This window comes from Cervus canadensis, chromosome 6 (assembly GCF_019320065.1).
Source record: "Cervus canadensis isolate Bull #8, Minnesota chromosome 6, ASM1932006v1, whole genome shotgun sequence".
NCBI lineage: Eukaryota > Metazoa > Chordata > Mammalia > Artiodactyla > Cervidae > Cervus > Cervus canadensis.
Genome location: NC_057391.1, coordinates 83738627 through 83758893, shown reverse-complemented (window position 1 = coordinate 83758893; position 20267 = coordinate 83738627). Strand labels below are relative to the sequence as shown.

Sequence of the window (20267 nt, the reverse complement as noted above, 5' to 3'; positions counted from 1 at the left end):
ATCAGTTACCACAGTCCCTCCTGTCACTGCTGAAGGGACCCAGGCAACTGGTCTGGATCATGCCTCAGTCTTACTCTTCCCTTCATAGAGCTGATGCTCCAAAAATTTAACTTGTTCAGTTCCTTTGAAGAAAGACATAAAAATACCCTATTAATGGAAGAAGGGGCCAGAGTTAGCTCAGGAACATGAGCAGGGATAGGGCCCAGGTGGTCTGCCCACCCTCCCCCATCACTGCTGACTTCAGGTTCCTTTTATCAAACAGAAATAAAACATGATATAGGAATAGAATCTGTAAAACACTTTAGAGTTGTAAAAAAGCACTCTTGCCCATATTATCTCATTTAATCTTCAAAATTTTCCATTTAAAACACACATTATCGCGTCCAGTTCAAGATGGCGGAATAGAAGGACATGTGCACATCTTCTCCTGCAAAAGCACCAAAATTGCAACTAACTGTTGAACAACCATCAATAGGTGGGTGCTGGAACCCCCAAAATAAGATACCCCATGTCCAAAGACAAAGAAGAAGCCACAGTGAGTCGGTAGGAGGGGTGCATTCACAGTAAAATCAAATCCCACACCCCCAGGTGGGTGAACCCACAGACTGGAGAACAATAATACCAAATAAGTTCTCGCACTGTTGTGAAGGTTCTGAATCCCACGTCAGGCTTCCCATCCTGGAAATCTGACAATGGGACTGGGAATCCCCAGGGAATTTGAACTTGAGGGCCAGTGGGATTTGATTATAGGCCTTCCAGAGGACTGGGGGAAACAGAGACTCCAGTCTTGGAGGGCACAAACAAAATTTTGCTTGCACCAAGACCCAGAGGAGAGGAGCAGTGGCCCCAAGGAGACTGAACCAAAACTACCTGCTAGTGTTGGAGGGCCACCTGTGGCGGTGTGGGTTGGCAGGGGCTCACCACACGGACAGGGGCTCTGGAAGGTCCCCTTTGGTGTAAACCCTCTTAGAGTTTACCATTAATCCTACCATAGAGTCTGTAGACCCCAGGGCTGGGTTTCCTCAGGCCAAACAACTACCAGAGAGGGAGTGCAACCCCACCCATCAGCAGATAATTGGATTAAAGCTTTACCAAGCAAGGCACTGCCCACCAGAGCAAGACCCAGTCTTTCACATGGCCAATCCCTCCCATCAAGAAGCTTATACAAGCCTGTTAGCCTCATCCATCAGAGGCAGACAGAAAAAGCTAGAAGAAGCACAGTTTCACAGAGGCTAAAACAAAGACCATATTACAGAAAGTTAATCACAGTGAAAAAGCAGAAAGTTATGTCCCAGATGAAGGGAGAAGATAAAATCCCAGAAAAACAACTAATGAAGTAGAGATAGGCAATCTTCCAGAAAAAGAATTCAGAATAACGATAGTGAAGATGATCCAGGATCTTGGGAAAAGAATGGAGGCAAAGATTGAGAAGATGTAAGAAACATTTACCAAAGACCTAGAAGAACTAAAGAACAAACAGAGATGAATAATACACCAGTAGGAATCAACAGCAGAATAACTGAGGCAGAAGAACAGATAAATGACCTGGAGGACAGAATGGCAGTAATCACTGCTGAACAGAATATAAAAAAAAGAATGAAAGGAAATGACAGCCTGAGAGACCTCTGGGACAGCATTAAACACACCAACATTTGCATTATAGGGGTCCCAGAAGGAAGAGAGAGAGAAAGGACCTGAGAAAATATTTGAAGAGATAAAAGCTCAAAACTTCCTGAACATGGGAAAGGAAATAGTCAACCAAGTCCAGGAAGCACAGAAAGTCCCAAGCAGGATAAACCCAAGGAGGAACACACTGAGACGCATAGTAATCAAATTGACAAAAAATTAAAGACAGAGATAAAATATTAAAAGCAACAGAGGAAAAATGACAAATAACATACAAAGGAACTCCCATCAGGCTATCAGCTGACTTCTCAGTAGAAACTTAACATGCCAGAAGGGAATGGCATGATATATTTAAAGTGATGAAAGGGAAGAAACTACAACCAAGAATCCTCTACCCAGCAAGACTCTCCTTCAGATCTGATGGAGAAATCAAAAGTTTTCCAAACAAGCAAAAGTTAAGAGAATTCAAACACCACCAAACCAGCTTTACAACAAATGCTAAAGGAACTTCTCTAGGCAGGAAACACAAGAGAAGGAAAAGACCTACAGAAAGTAAACCCAAAACAATGAAGAAAACAGTAATAGGATCACACATATTGATAATTACCTTAAATGTAAATGGATTAAATGCACCAACCAAAAGAGACAGTCAGGCTGGTGGATGAAAACATGGGCATGTATGCACTTCCACTTTCACATCATCCTGCTTGTCCTGTGCTTCGTCGTCGCTCAGTACTGTCAGACTCTTTGCAACCCCATGGACTGTGGCCTGCCAGGCTTCTATGTACATGGGGATTCTCCAGGCAAGAATACTGGAGTGGGTCACCATGCCTTCCTCCAGGGGATCTTCCCATCCCAGGGATCAAACCCAGCTCTCCCGCATTGCAGGCGGATTCTTTACCATCTAGGTCACCAGGGAAGCCCCTGTTTGACACCCCTCCCACAACTGAATGTAATTATTTAATATTGTTAAGTTAATCATGTTTCCATTATGGCTTACAATTGTAATTATCTTCTATTTTTTGGTCTGGCTATTTATTGTGAAAACTGATAAACATCTTTTACTATTGTGATTATGTAACTCTTACTTGCTTAATACCATTGTATGATTGGTCAACAGAAAAACAATAGAACTCTATATCACCAAAACTAGTATCTAATAGAAAAAAGCCTGTAATCACTTTTTAAAATCCAGATGCATATCAGAATTATCTTGAAATTTTTTGGAAAAAAAACAAATGCTCGAGTATTGCTTTTTTTCTACAGAGCTCCAGATATGTTTCTAATGAGCAGTCATGTTTAAAAACACCTGGACTACATGATGATCTTTTACTTTTATCTAGTTTGTTTCACTTTTTCTATTTCATATTCAGTGTTCTCATTTAGTTTATGGTCTCCGATTTCTCTATCTCTTCTTTTTTAATGTTCTTTCTCAAGCTTTTATCAAGTACAGTAGAAAAACTTTTGTGTATATATATATATATATATATATATATATATATATGTTTGTATAACATATATTTTAGAAAACTGAAAAATTTTTGCCTGACTAAAAATATTATGACATTTTGATTCCACTTTTTTGACTTACTATGAATAGAATGCTAGATTTCTAACTTTTATATTTATTTATTTTAATTGGAGACTAATTACTTTACAATATTGTAGTGCTTTTTGCCATACATTGACATGAATCAGCCATGGGTGTACATGTGTCCCAAAATAGATATGCAACAAGCAACAAAGGCTTACTGTAATAGCACAGGGGACTACAGTCAATATCTTGTAATAAACTATGATGGAAAATAATTTCAAAATTCATCCCCACTTTTAAAGATGAGGAAACAGAGCCAAACAGTTTAACAATGAAGAGGGGTCATCAAGGTCAGATAAAAGGTGAGAGTGGCTTGAGTTTATATAGAAGCGAGACATCCCTCTTCAAATCATGTGCCAAGTGACCACATGCAGCCTCCCTTAGCAAAGTGAGCAGGGGACTCAGGCTTGAGAGACTAAGGTGTAAGCCCCAGCCCTTGAACGCACTAGCCATGTGAACTGTCCCACCACCTAGACTAAGTCTATCCAACATGAGACAAGTAGGTTGAGCAGACAAGGACCTCGAGAGTCACTTCCAGCTCTGGAAGAAGCTGTCTTACCTGCTTGTGATTCTGTACGTATTTTATTTCTACTTATTGAATACCCCAGTATTCTTTCCAGGCTTCCCTGGTAGCTCAGATGGTAAAGAATCCACCTGCAATTTGGGAGACCTGGGTTAGATCCCTGGGTTGGGAAGATCCCCTGGAGGAGGGCATGGCAACCCACTCCAGTCATCTTGCCTAGAGAATCCCCATGGATAGAGGAGCGTGGCAGGCTATGGTCCATGGGGTGGCAAAGAATAAGATATGACTGAGAGACTAAACACAGCACAATTGTCAGATATTCATCAAGGTCTGATGCAGCATTTCCTTTATCCTTCACAAGCATTTCCCTCAATAAAATTCTTGCATATCTAATCCTATCTTGATGTCTGCCAAACTGACACACCCACCATCTTCGCCGTATTTCTGTTCTCCTTCCCCCACTTCAGATGAGTGATCCTAAGAGAACCGAGAAGATCCTCACTATCCTGGTCTTGCTTTCACAAAGGTTTTCTGGAACTCAGATAGCATACCCCATCATTTCTTACAGCGTCTTGGCCAATATCTAAGCACCGGTGCTGTGCTGTGCTTAGTTGATCAGCTGGGTCTGACTCTCTGTGACCCTACAGAGTGTAGCCCACCATGTTCATGGGATTCTCCAGACAAGAATACTGGAGTGGGTTGCCATACCCTCCTCCAGGGGATCTTTCCAACCCAGGGATTGACCCAGGTCTCTCACATTGCAGGCAGATTCTTTACTATCTGAGCCACCTCAGTTCAGTTCAGTTCAGTCACTCAGTCGTGTCTGACTCTTTGCGACCCCATGAATCACAGCACGCCAGGCCTCCCTGTCCATCACCAACTCCCAGAGTCTACCCAAACCCATGTCCATTGAGTCAGTGATGCCATCCAGCCATCTCATCCTCTGTCGTCCCCTTCTCCTCCTGCCCCCAATCCCTCCCAGCATCAGGGTCTTTTCCAATGAATCAACTCTTCACATGAGGTGGCCAAAGTATTGGAGTTTCAGCTTCAGCACCAGTCCTTCCAATGAACACCCAGGACTGATCTCCTTTAGGATGGACTGGTTGGATCTCCTTGCAGTCCAAGGGACTCTCAAGAGTCTTCTCCAACACCACAGTTCAAAAGCATCAATTCTTCAGCACTCAGCTTTCTTCACAGTCCAACTCTCACATCCATACATGACCACTGGAAAAACCATAGCCTTGACCAGACGGACCTTTGTTGGCAAAGTAATGTCTCTGCTTTTAAATATGCTATCTAGGTTGGTCATAACTTTCCTTCCAAGGAGTAAACGTCTTTTAATTTCATGGCTGCAATCGCCATCTGCAGTGATTTTGGAGCCCCCCAAAATAAAGTCTGACACTGTTTCCACTGTCTCCCCATCTATTTCCCATGAAGTGATGGGATCAGATGCCATGATCTTAGTTTTCTGAATGTTAAGCTTTAAGCCAACTTTTTCACTCTCCTCCTTCACTTTCATCAAGAGGCTTTTTAGTTCATCTTCACTTTCTGCCATAAGCGTGGTGTTGTCTGCATGTCTGAGGTTATTGATATTTCTCCCAGCAATCTTGATTCCAGCTTGTGCTTCTTCCAACCCAGCATTTCTCATGATGTACTCTGCATATAGGTTAAATAAGCAGAGTGACAATATACAGCCTTGACATACTCCTTTTCCTATTTGGAACCAGTCTGTTGTTCCATGTCCAGTTCTAACTGTTGCTCCCTGACCTGCATACAGGTTTCTCAAGAAATCTGAGCCACCTAGCCATTCTAAAATGTCAATAAGCATTTTTCAATTGCATTAGATGAGCTTTGCCAAAGCTATGGTTTCTCAAGTCAGTCAAACCAAGGAGTTCCTTACAGAAGAACTTTTCAAATGATACCCCTGATACCCAGGTATTGCAAATACTCTACTGTGGATCTAACATAGGAGAGGCCAGGTTGGCAGGCCTTGGCAACCTCTAGTCCCACTTTAACCAGAACGGCTACACTTTTATCATTTTGTAATTGTTGTTTAGCTTTGTTTTTGATATTGAGATTCTATTTATGATTTCATTTGGGGATAAAAAATTTCTGCTGCCCTAAGTAAAAATATATGTAATTTATAAACCACTATCAGGCACTTTGTGGTAATTGCAGGCCATTACCACTGAAAACAACTGAAAATCTGGATAAAATATGCAATATATTTTTTAAAAGTCATCAAAATCCTGGTTTCATAGTAAGGAAATACTAGTTTAACACTGAAGGGAATCAGGAACCCAGAGAAATACGGACATCACTTTTTCCCTGAAAGTATTTTCTGAGTCTAGCAAATATGAACTTTGTTTGGAAAGCCTAGGCTTCCCTGATACCTCAGTTGGTAAAGAATCTGCTTGCAATGCAGGAGACCCTGGTTCAATTCCTGGGTCAGGAATATTCACTGGAGAATCTTCCCACTCCAGTATTCCTGGGCTTTCCTGACCAGCGCAGTTGCTAAAGAATCTGCCTGCAATGTGGGAGACCTGGGTTCGATCCCTGGATTGGGAAGATCCCCTAGAGAAAGGAAAGGCTACCCACTTCAATATTCTGGCCTGGAGAATTCCATGGACTACATAGTCCATGGGGTCGCAAAGAGTCGGACACGACTGAGTGACTTGCACTTTCACTTCTTTGAAAGCCTGGCAGGGTTAGAGAGACAGAAATCAATGCCCAGAACCTGTATAAGAGGAGGTGACCAGAAGCTGACCTTTCTCACAATAAGCTGAGACGCTCAGGGTGAGAATGAACCAGAAACTGACTAGCCCTGAAAAGAATCTGTAGAATAGGTTTGAACTTGCCTGTTGATGAGGGCATCTTAAGTTTTAATTTCATTCAAGAGGTGGGGGAGGGCTCTAGATTTAGAACACCTTCAAATTCTTGCCAGAAAAAAAAAGTAAAATTTTGCTCTAGAGGAAACTATCTTTTTCATCTCAGTTCTTTAGAGTTATAAATGGTTTTCATGTACAATGACCAACACACAATCAAAGATAACCAGGCAGACTTTACTACCATGACTAACAACCCAAAGCAAATAGATATGAATGAACTTCTCTGTCCCTCAGTTCTGAGACCCTGTTGGGACTAGAAGTACCTCCACTGGGTCATAGTGGCTGAGTTAGTTCTTTTAGGACCACCACCTGGGATGTGACTGGCTCAATCTGTCATCTCCCTTCTAACAATGTAGGAGCCTCCATTCTCTAACCAAGAAGCTCAGCTCCCATACCCACTAAAGGACACACTCAGAACCTTAGCATATGACCCCAGAGTTAGCTTTATGCTTTCACCATAGGGAGGAAGCTTCACGGGTCCATCGTGAGGGAAGTTGGAATCACTCGCATGATAAAGACAAAGACACCTCCCCTTCAGCCCATGACCACCACATCACAGCCCCCCTTCTCCACTTTCTTCCTCCCCTCCAATAGCCTGCCCTCCCTCTTAATCAAGATTGCTCTCCTAATTAAAATAAACAAATGTCAGGAAGCAATTACTGCAAAGAGGGAGGCAGATGGTAGAATAGTGGCACTCTGGTATTGGCATTAAGCAGTAACTTGCTCTCTCTTCAAAGTTTCTGCACTTTAATTAAGCATCGTTATAGACAGGTTCAGTGAGCTTTGGAGTGGGGTTTATCAAATTAGCTTTTTGCAGGGCTGATGCTGCATGATTGTAAGAGGTGTTCCTGATGCACGTTAGCTTCCTAAGAGGGCCCAAGAGAGGAGCAAAGGGCAAGGAGGCCCAACCCCACCTCCTCTGTAGGCCAAAGGAGGGGGCGAAACTCTACTCACAGGGCAGAGATGGTAACATAGATGGGGATAGCCTGAGAACCCTGAGATAGGGGAGCCAGATGGCCCAGAGCTGAGTGCTAACTCTTCTTCTGTGTGCACCACACACAGGATTCTGGCCTGAAGGGGAAGGACCAGAATTGGGGAAGTGGTAAAACACAGAGGTTAAATCAGACAGACCTGGGTTCCTTCCTGCATTGCAGATAACACTGGTCAAACTACTTTACGTTTCTGTGCCTCAGGGCTTTTTCCTTCATTTGCAAAATGGAAGTAATAACAGGTAACAATTATTGAATATGCCCTTCTGCCAAGCCCCATTCTAACCACTTTGTGTGTTTACTTTACCTCATTTAATGCTTCTCCCAAGAATCCTATGAGGTAGGTACCATTATGACCCCATTTAACAGATGAGAGGCCTGAAGCACAGGGGAGATAATCTTGCCCAAAGCCACACAGCTGGTAAGTGGAAGAGCCAGAAATCCAAACAGTCAGCCTGGATCCAGAGTCCACCCACCCTCATAGCCACGAAAACCACAAAGCAAAATAAGAAACTATTTTCTACCAATCAGCAATGAAATCAAATAGAAGCACTGCTATGTTCAACACGGATAAATCTTAAAAACATTATGCTGAGCGAAACAAGACATGAGTCCATTTATGTGAAATTCTAGAAAAAGCAAAGCCAATAAATAATGACAGAAACTACATCAGTTGTTACCTGGGGCCAGGGATTGACCACAAAGAGGTACAAGAAAACTTTCAGGGCTGATGGGAATTTTCTACATCCTGATTGTGGTATTGGTTACACAGGTGCATATATACCTACGAATACTCATTGAACTGTACACTTCATATGGATACAGTTTATTGTATGTAACAGTAACCTCTAACAAAAAAATTTACCTTATATACTGAATGACTAGATGCAAAAATATGAAGGGTAGTTATCCTTGTGCCATGAGATTCATTCATTCAACAAATACGAAGCACAGATTAGATCTCAGGAAATGTTCCAGGTGCTGGTGACCTATCAAAGTGAACCGATTAAGAAACTTGCCCTGGTGGAACTTAAATTCTATTGAAGGAGGAAACAGAACAGGCTCTATCTTGAAAGCAAGACTCCATCTTGGGCCAGACTGTGGACTTTGAGCTCTATGCCCAGTATCTATGGAAATGACATACCAACTGGAAAACCAAGCCCCCAGAAGGGAAGAGCCCCAGGGCTCTCCATTGCCTAAAAGAATACCCTAATCATCTATGTAATCGAATAGAATCATACATTCTATTATGCTTATTGGGGTATCACCACAGTTCAGTTCAGTCGCTCAGTCATGTCTGACTCTGCAACCCCATGAATCGCAGCACGCCAGGCCTCCCTGTCCATCACCAACTCCCAGAGTTTACTCAAACTCATGCCCATCGAGTCGGTGATGCCAGCCAGCCATCTCATCCTCTGTCGTCCCCTTCTCTTCCTGCCCCCAATCCCTCCCAGCATCAGGGTCTTTTCCAATGAGTCTGCACTCCACTATCTGCATTGTCCTTCTGAGTGAGTTTGTTTCCCGGAACACGTGGCTACAACACTATTAGAGAGCGATAGATAATAAGCAAATACGTAAATCTAAGAAATAGTGTGCCCTATGGTGATGAGTCTCATGATGAAAGTGAAAGAAGAGAGTGAAAAAGTTGGCTTAAAGCTCAACATTCAGAAAACTAAGATCATGGCATCTGGTCCCATCACTTCATGGGAAATAGATGGGGAAACAGTGTCAGACTTTATTTTGCGGGGCTCCAAAATCATGCAGATGACGCTTACTCCTTGGAAGGAAAGTTATGACCAACCTAGAGAGCATATTAAAAAGCAGAGACATTACTTTGCCAACAAAGGTCCGTCTGGTCAAGGCTATGGTTTTTCCAGTGGTCATGTATGGATGTGAGAGTTGGACTGTGAGGAAAGCTGAGTGCCAAAAAATTGATGCTTTTGAACTGTGGTGTTGGAGAAGACTCTTGAGAGTCCCTTGGACTGCAAGGAGATCCACCAGTCCATCCTAAAGGAGATCAGTCCTGGGTGTTCATTGGAAGGACTGGTGCTGAAGCTGAAACTCCAATACTTTGGCCACCTCATGTGAAGAGTTGACTCATTGGAAAAGATCCTGATGCTGGGAGGGATTGGGGGCAGGAGGAGAAGGGGACGACAGAGGATAAGATGGCTGGATGGCATCACCAACTCGATGGGCATGAGTTTGAGTAAACTCCGGGAGTTTGTGATGGACAGGGAGGCCTGGTGTGCTGTGATTCATGGGGTCGTAAAGAGTCGGACACAATTGAGTGACTGAACTGAACTGATGGTGATGAGTACTCTGGAAGAAAATTAAGCAGAGAAAGAGGAGTTGGGAGTTTTGGAGGGAGGGGTTGCCATTTAAGACAAGGGGCTCAGGCAAGGGCCCTTTCTCAGCAAGGTATGTGAGCAGACAGAGGAAAGTAGGTGAGATAATCATACCCACCATGACAGCCAGCCCATCTGGCCTCAGGATTCCCCCTCAGCCTTTCTCCAGTCTTTCACCCCAAAGCTACCTCCCAAGAATCTATGCATCCTGACTGCTAGCTCATTCACCAAAGTTCTCCAGATTCTCCTTGCCTGGTCTGCTGCTGCTGCTTCCCACAGCTGGCATAGTCCTTCCTGCCAAGGTCTTCAGGCTCCCCTCTCCCTCCCTCTGGTTATGCCCCTCCCCCCCCCCAATACACACACACACACACACACACACACACACACACTTCCCAGGCAAGCCTTCACACCTTGCTTCACACCACCTGCTCAGTTTAGAACATCTTGCCACCTTTCGGGTGCAGACTCACCTCCTTCAGATGGACCATCAAGAAGACAAAACCAACTGTATGGTGGCCAGGACACCAACTTCATCCCAAGTGGGGTTCAGATAGCCATCATTATTAGTACTATTTAGAATCATCTACTAAAGGAGATGCTGGAATTATAAAGCTGAGTATATAGGGTCCCACCCTTCATGGAGACACATATGTAAGCTATAAATTAGTAGTTTGTAGGATGTGATGCCTGTATTGATGGAAATATAGCATCATAATGCTGTCAGTTAACCATGTGATGAGAGCTGGACCCAGCCCTTAGTATGCACTGTTGCTGCTGCTTAGTCACTAAGTCATGTCTGACTCTTTTGCTTTGGATGTGGACTGTAGCCCACCAGGGTCCTCTGCCCATGGAATTTCCCAGGCAGGAATACTGGGGAGGTTTGCCATTTCCTTATCTAGAGGATCGTCCCAATCCAGAGATAGAACCTGTGTCTCCTGCACTGCAGGTGTTTTCTAAACCACCGAGTCACCTGGGAAGCCCTTAGAATGCATGGTCCCACGTAATTCTTACAATAACCCTATGAAATAGGTGGCTCCATGGTACAGAATCCGCCTGCCAAGCAGGAGATGTGAGTTTGATCCCTGGGTTGGGAAGATCCCCTGGAGAAGGAAATGGTAATTCTCTCCAATATTCTTGCCTGGGAAATTCCATGGACAGAGGAGCCTGACAGGCTACAGTCCTTGGGGTCATAAAAGAGTCAGACATGACTTGGCAACTAAACAACAGCCCCAAACATGAAGTAGGTAACTTATTACTCCAATATTACAGCTGAGGCTCAGAGAAGTTAAGTAACTTACCCAAGATCAGACAGTTGATAAGTGGCTGAATCAGAAAATCAGAATGGGAACAATTTCTGTCCTGCTCCAGAGCCTCCAGACGAATGACTAAATGAAATATACCCACCCATGAAAGTAGCTCAGGGGAAGATAGGTTACCTCTGTCCAGATTATGGGGATGGCTTCAGAGAGGAAGCATCTGTTCTAAATTTTAAAAGATGAGTAATTTATTTGAAGGTTTAGAATGAGGAGGAGATATTGGAAAGAAAAGGGGGGAAGAATCCAGGGATAACGGGAAACACGAGGAAAAGCATAATGGTACAAAAAGTGACAAACTGTTGAACACTGCTGGAGGCGCAATGCCAGGAACTAAAGGATTAAGAACTTGAGCTTGGAGAGGTCAACAGGGGCCAGGTTTTGAAAGGCCCCCATGACAAGCTAAGCAATTATATATTTATTTTATTTAACAAACTCTTACTTACTATGTGCTAAGCACTTTCTAAGCACTTCAAAAATATTAACTCACTTAATTCTTATAACAACAGTATGAAGTAGGTATATTATTACACCTACCTATTTTGACCCAGGAATTGAACCCACATCTCTTAGGTCTCCTGCATTGGCAGACAGGTTCTTTACCACTGGTGCCACCTGGGAAACCCCAATATTATTATTATTCTCTCATTTTATAGATGAGGGAATTGAGAAACAAAGTTTACATAATCTGCCCGAGAAAACTCAGCTAGTCAATGGGATTCAAACCCGGGCAATCTGACTCCCAGAGTCCAGGATCTTAGCCACTATCTTTGGTATCCTAAAGAGGTTTTGCAGAGGAGAGAATGTTTTATGCAAGGAGTGGATTTGATCAGGTTTGTATTTCCTTTAGATCCTTCCTACAGTATGTGGGAGAGGAAGAGAAGATGGAGGAAGAGAAGGGACAGTAAGGAGACCACCTGAGATGAACCAACGTGTTCTACTTGGAGGCTGATGACTGTCCGTTGGCAAGAAAGACACAGAGGAGCAGATGGAGTCCTCGAGCAATGAAAAGATAGAACCAAAGGGATGCAATGACTAATGAGGTGGGGGAAAAGAGATATTGCTGCTGGCTCCCACCTCTCCAGCTCACATGCCTGGGCAGACAAGTACACTGCCCACTCACACATGCAGGAAAAGATGAAAAGCAGGCTTGGGTGTGTACAGTGTGTGTACCAACTTACTTTCAATTCTCAACTGCAAGAGCCAGTAGTCAGTCGCCCTATGTAGGACTGAAGCCAACACCCTTTATTTATAAGTCACCAATTTTGATGTACCCACGAGAGGAGAGGACCAGGATTGGTGATCTAAGGTGTAGGAGGGGGTTCAAGGCTGGAAGTCATCCACCCTTGGGTAGCAGTGAAAACCACAGGAGTAGAAAGGCCCACACAGAAAGAGGATGAGGTAAAAGGTGAGGTGAGAGGTAGGGCTCTAGAGAATCCAGACATTGAAGGGCCACATAGAAGACATGAATCAAAAGGAAGGGGTGTTTATAGTTCAGTTCAGTCAGTTCAATTCAGTCGTTCAGTCGTGTCTAACTCTTTGTGACCCCATGGACTGCACCACACCAGGCTTCCCTGTCCATCACCAACTCCTGCAGCCTACTCAAACTCATGTCCATTGCATTGGTGATGCCATCCAACCATCTCATCCTCTGTCACCCCCTTCTTCTCCTGCCTTCAATCTTTCCTAGCATCAGCATCTTTTCCAATGAGTCGGTTCTTTGCATTAGGTTGCCAAAGTATTGGAGTTTCAGCTTCAGCATCAGTCTCCAATGAACACTCAGGACTGATCTCCTTTAGGATGGACTGGTTGGATCTCCTTGCTGTCCAAGGGACTCTCAAGAGTCTTCTCCAACACCACAGTTCAAAAGCATAAATTCTTTGGCGCTCAGCTTTCTTTATGGTCCAACTCTCATATCCATACATGACTACTGGAAAAACCATAATTTTGACTAGACAGACCTTTGTTGGCAAAGTAGTCTCTGCTTTTTAATATGCTGTCTAGCTTGGTCATAGCTTTTCTTCCAAGGAGCAAGCATCTTTTAATTTCATAGCTGCAGTCACCATCTGCAGTGATTTTGGAGTCCCCAGAAATAAAGTCTGTCACTGTTTCCACTGTTTCCCCATCTATTTGCCATGAAGTGTTGGGACTGGATGCCATGATCTTAGTTTTCTGAGTGTTGAGTTTTAAGCCAAGTTTTTCACTCTCTTCTTTCACTTTCAACAAGAGGCTCTTTAATTCTTCTTTGCTTTCTGCCAGAAGGGTGGAGTCATTTGCATATCTGAGGTTATTGATATTTCTCCTGGCAATCTTGATTCCAGGCTTCTTCTAGCCCAGCATTTCGCATGGTGTACTCTGCATATAAGTTAAATAGGCAGGGTGACAATATACAGCCTTGACATACTCCTTTCCCAGTTGGGAACCAGTCTGTTGTTCCATGTCCAGTTCCAACTGTTGCTTCTTGACCGATGTACAAATTTCTCAGGAGGCAGGTCAGGTGGTCTGGTATTCCCATCTCTTTAAGGATTTTCCATAGTTTGTTGTGATACACAAAGTCAAAGGCTTTGGCGCAGACTCTTACTTTTTTTTTTTATTTTAATTGGAGGCTAATTACTTTACATTATTGTAGTGATTTTTGCCATACATTGACATGAATCAGCCATGGGTGTACATGTGTCCCCCATCCTGAACCCCCTCCTACCTCCCTCCCCATCCCGTCCCTCAGGGTCATCCCAGTGCACCAGCCCTGAGCACCCTGTCTCATGCATCAAACCTGGACTGGCGATCTAGTTCACATATGATAATATACATGTTTCTTACTTTAAAAGTTATAGCTCAGTAAGAGTCTTTAAAAGTCCAATGTGGTGAAGTGGGAAAAAGAAGCTGGGAGACCAACACACTGACCTTGGAGAAGTCTCTTTCCATCCCTTAAGCCGCAGTTTGGACTTAGTGATCTTCAGTGTCTCTGCCAGTTATGACTCTGTGGAATGGGTCAGCAGCTGGCCCATAGATGACCCCCAAATGGGGTCTATATAACAGTCTGGGAACATTCAGGAAAGTGAGTCCATGGAGGGAGTGCAGGCCAGTCAAGCAGAGAGGCCACCATCCAGGAATGGAAGCAACCTCACCCGGCCTTGCCTGTTGGCTTCCTCTCTTAGCCTCTCCGGGTCTTTTCTCTCTGCCTCCGGAACAACACTGAGTTACTTCACACCTGGTCACTCTCCTCTGGGCACACTAGAGAAGAGATGTGAGGGACCCAAACAGAGAGCAAAAACCAGCTAAGTAACTCTATACTAAGACCACACAGACATCATTTCATGGGACAATAATGGTGGGAGGATCTGTGAGAAGTAATCACGAAAGTGTTTTAGAAGAAAAGTACCACTGTATATAAAGAAACCCCTCCATGGTATCAGGAGACAGACATGAATCTCTTTGGGGTAGTTTACAATTTGGGAAGAAATGGTGTGTCTCTGCTTTTGTGTTCCATAGGCCCTTTAACCACATGTCCCAAACTAGACTCATCAGCATCCCACCAGCCCCCAAATCTGCTGTCTCTCCCATTCCCCTGGCTCAGTGAATGTGCCCCCAACCTCCCAGCTCCTCCATACGTTACTTTCCTCCCACCTGGCCAGCACTCTTTAGTCTCAAAGCCACTACAGTGGATTAATTTCACCATCATCTCTCACCAGAATTAGTGAAATAGACTCAGATCACCCCACAGCCAGTCCTGGTCCTCTCCGACCCACTCTCGATACTGGAAGCAAAGCAGTCTTTCCAAAAGTTGAGGCAGATCACACAACTCCTTTCCTTACAGCTCTTCAATGACTCCCTGTTATTGTCAAACTGAAAGCCAAGCTCTGACCTGCAGAAGACAACCTTCATCAACCGTCTGCCTCTATCATCACCCCCTTCACCACTTGCCTCTACGCCAGCAATCGGGGTCTGTAACACACCGCCTTGTGCCTCCACCTCTGGGCAGGCTGTCCCCTCTCCCTGGAATATTCTTCCTTACCCTCTGGCCTAGTCACAGTCATTTTTAGATCTTCTAACTCAATGTTTCCAGGCAGACTCCATGGTTCACCGCAAGCTAAGCTGAGTGCACTTCCTGTGTGAGATCAGAGCACTTGACTAGATTGGTCACATATTTGCAATAATCTATTTACCATTTACTCCTTTAATTGACTATAAGCTCAAGGATCTTGTAGTTTGTTCACTATTATATCTCCAACACCTAGCAGAACGTATGACAAGTATAATAAATGCTTAACAAACAGTGAATATATGAATAGATCATATAGCCAGTAGGTAGACACGAAGACACTGAGTTTTGGAAGAGTAGGCCTGAAATAACCCTTAGTGGTCATCTAGAAACATCCTCCCACCCAGTGCAGGAATCTCCCCTGACCAACATTTGGAGGCTCTGGCTCTCAACATTTGTTCTATTGACTACTGTCGGGAGGCTCTGCTTTCTCGAAGGATCTTCCTTAAACTGAGTTGGAGTGGGTCTCCTCAGAACATCTTGGACTTCATCTGTAATAGCTCTGCTCTCAGGAGTCACACGGACCAAGTTTTATTCTTTGTTCCTTATGACAGGTTCACACATATTTGGAGGCAGCTGCCATGCCCTGCTCACTCCCTCAATGACCTTTTCTTCTGCTATACCCTTCACTTGTATTCCACTCCTCTCCCACCATAACCACTGCCCACCCTGGACAGACTCTCAGACTTAAAGAGTGATGCCCAAAGTCAACTCAGTGTGTTCATAATCAGGGCACGGATAGCCAAAGACAAACTCGATAACACAGCATGAGGCTTTAAGTCATAAACTGAATGAAACCTCCAGTTCTCAGAGTTCTCCTCAAACACCCAGGATGAAAGGCATCAAAGAAGGAAAACCATGCCACTGAGTACCTACAACTCAGAAAATAAGGGCCTGTCCACATGGAAACCTGAGTCTGGGGAAAATAAACCCATTCGATCATTGACCCATCTCTCTGCCAGCTCTCCCAGTTCACCTCCCTTTATTACAAAGTTCAGTACTTCCTCTTCCTCTGAATGTCATTTAATAATTATCATTTTATAAGAAGAAAAGACTGACACTGACCTTCTCCCATGCCCCATCCTACTAGTTAGTTAAAAGATCCTCTTTCATCCAAACTCTAACCAAGCAAAACCTTAACTCATATTGACTAGAGATATATTAATACTTTTTTTGTTACCCAAATGTTATTGACCAGAGACCTTTCAATATTCACTTACAGAACAAATTGTCAGCCACAGGCGTTAGTTTCTGCAAAAATCCCCCAGTCGATAATGTGTTAAGAATCACCCAAGTATGCTGTGAATCATCTCAGCCAATTAGACACACGCAACACAGGACATATTGTACTGTCCCAATGGAACAGTCATGGGGATAAAGACCCTGTCACAGGCAAGTGACTTAATCCCTCTAGCTTCCACTTCCTCATCAGTGAGTAAGGGGACCAGCATAGGGTTCTGCCCCCAGTATACTTGTCATTATCTTAGAAACACACAAATATAACCAAATCGATCCCTCCAGATGACACTTAGACATCAATCCTGTGGCACTCCCTGCCTTTCAGTGTCCAAACCCCACCCCCAGCGGTCCTGAGACTCACCGATGCCTTGGATGGTGTGGCCTGCGTGCTCTGTGGTCCAGGACAGTGGACATCCAAGACAGGCTCTTTCTCTCCTCCCTCACTTTGTGCCACCAAGTCCAACAAAGGACAGAATAGATGGATGCTCTTCTCGAACTCCCTACTTTGATTCTAACCTTATTAGAAGCCCCTGCTATAAGCAGTCCTGCCAACTTCCAAAGAGCCCACAACCCTCAAAGAAATGTAAAAAGACTCATTAACACACAAAGTCCTTGGGAGAATCTAAGTGATCCAGAATACAGTTACTCAGAGCTCCTTCTTTTCATGTATAACACATTAGAGTTTACCTGCTAACATCTGTTTTGCATATGATTTCAATAGTATTACATGCACCTGTTACAAACTTTTGAAAACACAGAGAAAAATGTATAGGTATATCATTTAGAGATGATTAAAAATCACCTTTATAGCCTTTCTTCTATGCACATATTATTTAATTGAGATCATAATATACATATTATTTTATAGCCTGACTTTTCCCTATGCCATTAAATTATTTTAATGATTGCATAGTATTCCATTATCACCATGAATTTAACTAATTTCTCATTTTAAACACTCAGGCTATTTCAGCTTTTATCAATGAAACTGTGACAAATACCCTTTAAAAGATATTTATAGGTACCTCTTTCTTTAGGATCGAGTGTTTTTCTGTTACATCGGCAAAGAAAAAATCAAAGGAGGAAATATACAAAATCAAACTCAGATGGCCGACATCTTTGTTCCCTTACAGCCCCAACAAATCCATCTACACATGTACTCACTCTTGCTTAGAACAGCTTAAGGTTGAGACAATGAAATAGCTTTTTTTCGGTCCTATTAGGCACAGAGCAGCAAAGATTTATCCTAAGGGTATTGGAAAATGTTTCTTCTTACATACCATAGGCAGAAATGTAATATGGCCTAAACTTTAGAGGGATAAATAGTAATATTTCTAATTATAGAAAATGTGGGGCCTAAATATCTAACAATAGGGGACAAAGTAAATTGCTATGTCTACATAATAGAATATTTCATATCCTTACAACCTTTTAAATGAAAGATTTAAGAATTTTTTGACACATTAATACACTCACATTATAACACTAAAAGCAGGAAAAAAAGACCATATGTATTATTTCATTTCTGTAAAAAAATAAATAAAAAATAAGTGTATCTCTCACACACACACCCCTGAGAGAATCTACACCAAAATGCAGATCATGGCACATGGTAGGAAAAGAGCAATTTTTGCTTTGGCCTCCGTGCTTTTCCAAGTTTTTGGAGTTTTCAGTATTAATCATATCCTATTTACATTACATAAAATACTATGTTAAGGTGGTAATTTAAAACTTATCAAATCAGTGAAGAAAATAAAACTAACTCAGCTTTTCAGACCCTGAGGCGGTCAGCTCAACTCACCGTGTCTCCTTTCTCAAACCTCTCCGCCGTTAGCCGTACCCAAGAGGGAAAAGAAGGAAAGCTACAACTAGAAAGGGAGGCAGGGCCATTCCCACCCAGTTGTGAAACTGAGCCAAGTCACGGAGAAAAACTGGGATCAAAGCAACGATCCGACTTGCGAGCCGGAGCCAAACACCACGCTACGAGTTGGCTGATGTCTAAGCCTGCAACGGGAACACCGAGAGAACACTTCACCCGGCTCCAACTCGCCAACAATGAGTCATTAATACTCCCCAGGCCCCAGGAAGCCTCACTTCACTCAAGGGGAGGCTGAAACAAAGAGGAGTGGCCTCCCTCACAAAGCAAGCCTCCCACAGCACACCTGGCTGGCGCCCCACACCTGCCCTGACACTTACATCCCCCGGTCCCCCTCCCTGGGCAAGCTCCACTCCGGAAGTCGGTTCAGGAGTGCTCAGAATGCCCTCTCTTTGGGGACACAGACACGGGAGGAGACGTTATCCTGTGTAAAGAGAAAGGCACAGGGACTCGGGTGTGAAGCTGTGCGTACTCATGCCTTCCTCACGTGTGTCTTCAAAGAGACAAGCCCTCAACCCAGCCGGGCAGGTAGGGTGGGAGGTCACAGCCCCGACCAGGACTGTATCCTGGGGTCTCCACTTGCTGGTTGTGCAACTGTATGCAAGAGTTTTGATGTCTCTGGGGCCCCATGTCCTCTTCTGGAACACAGGGTAATCCTTTCTATCCAATGGATTACTGTGATGATTAAGTTGAATAATACGCATGGTACTTGGAAACTGGTTCCATTTCCTTCACCTGCCTTTGTCACTGGAAAAAGCCAGAGATTCATACTGACTTATGGAGACATGCTTCCCACCCCCAGCAACCAAGACTTCTCTCTTTGGGTGTTAGTAAGGGGAGCTGGGCTTGATATAAGACATCTGTTGAACCCACTTGACCAACATATTTAGAACAAGAAGGTCCACCACTGTCATTTATTTTTTCCCAAGAATCCTAGAATTAAGTGTTGGGAGGGATTCGAAGGTTACCTAGTTGAATCTCCCCTACCACTCTCCTTGTCCCCCACGTTCCAGTCCTGACAGGTGACCTCCCAAAGGAGCACACACACACACACACATCCCCAGTGGAACTTTCTGGCTACGATGAGCCCAAGCACTTGACAAATGTCACATCCTTTGACTCTTGACATGCCCAGAAACAGAAACCATAATGCTGCAACATCTTTAAACAACAGGGAAGCCACGAAGTCCTCTTGCAGAGGCTGATTTAAATTTCCTGCATTTCACTTTTTGTTTTAAAAAGTCTGTCAAATCCTTTCTGGCTGTAGAACAGGTGTTCCCTGAATATTCAGGCAGGGAAATGGAGTCACAGTCATTTCAAATCACATAGCCTTTTGTTTCCCCTCCTGCTCCACCCAGGATGGCCCTCTGCTCCCAGGTCCTGGAAGCTATGGAGAGGCTCACCACGACAGCATCACACCTCCCAAGTTCACGGTGGAGAAAAAAGCCCAGGAGGGACCACAGGGGGATGCTATGGGTGTTTCTCCCATCCCACTGCCTCCATTCAGAGCTGTATCTGAATCAGCCACCCATCCTTCCCCCGGGTGGAGGCCCCTAGCCTGAAACAAACCTTAGATGAAACGGCCTTGGTCACTATAACCCACTTCTGCCCTGGTGGCATCGCTCAGACAGAGGTTTCAGTGGTGCACATCCAAACTGCATTTTCCTCTTGCAGCCCCAGAGTCACACTTCAGATGCGCATTCTCTGACGAAGACGGAAGGCAGCCTGTCCGCGTGTCTGAGCGTGTCACGGCCATTCTGGCTCTGCCCACCAGCTCACGAGCTCCATGCCCAAGGCAGTGTATTTCTCCCTTTTCCTCCATCTTCTGCCTC

At 44.0% G+C, this 20267-nt stretch overlaps 1 protein-coding gene across 12 annotated transcripts in view; it reads right to left on the bottom strand.

Annotated features, from left to right (window-relative positions):
* NRXN3 (neurexin 3) overlaps positions 1 to 20267 on the bottom strand; it is a 1769272-nt gene that overhangs the window by 1719762 nt on the left and 29243 nt on the right. Inside the window, exon 1 of one of the 12 annotated variants that reach the window (XM_043472664.1) lies at positions 18361 to 18388. The exons of the other annotated variants lie outside the window; for them this stretch is intronic. The gene's annotated coding sequence lies outside the window, so the exon portion shown is untranslated. Of the gene's footprint in view, positions 1 to 18360; positions 18389 to 20267 lie in introns of those variants that run through there. 12 annotated transcript variants of the gene reach the window in all.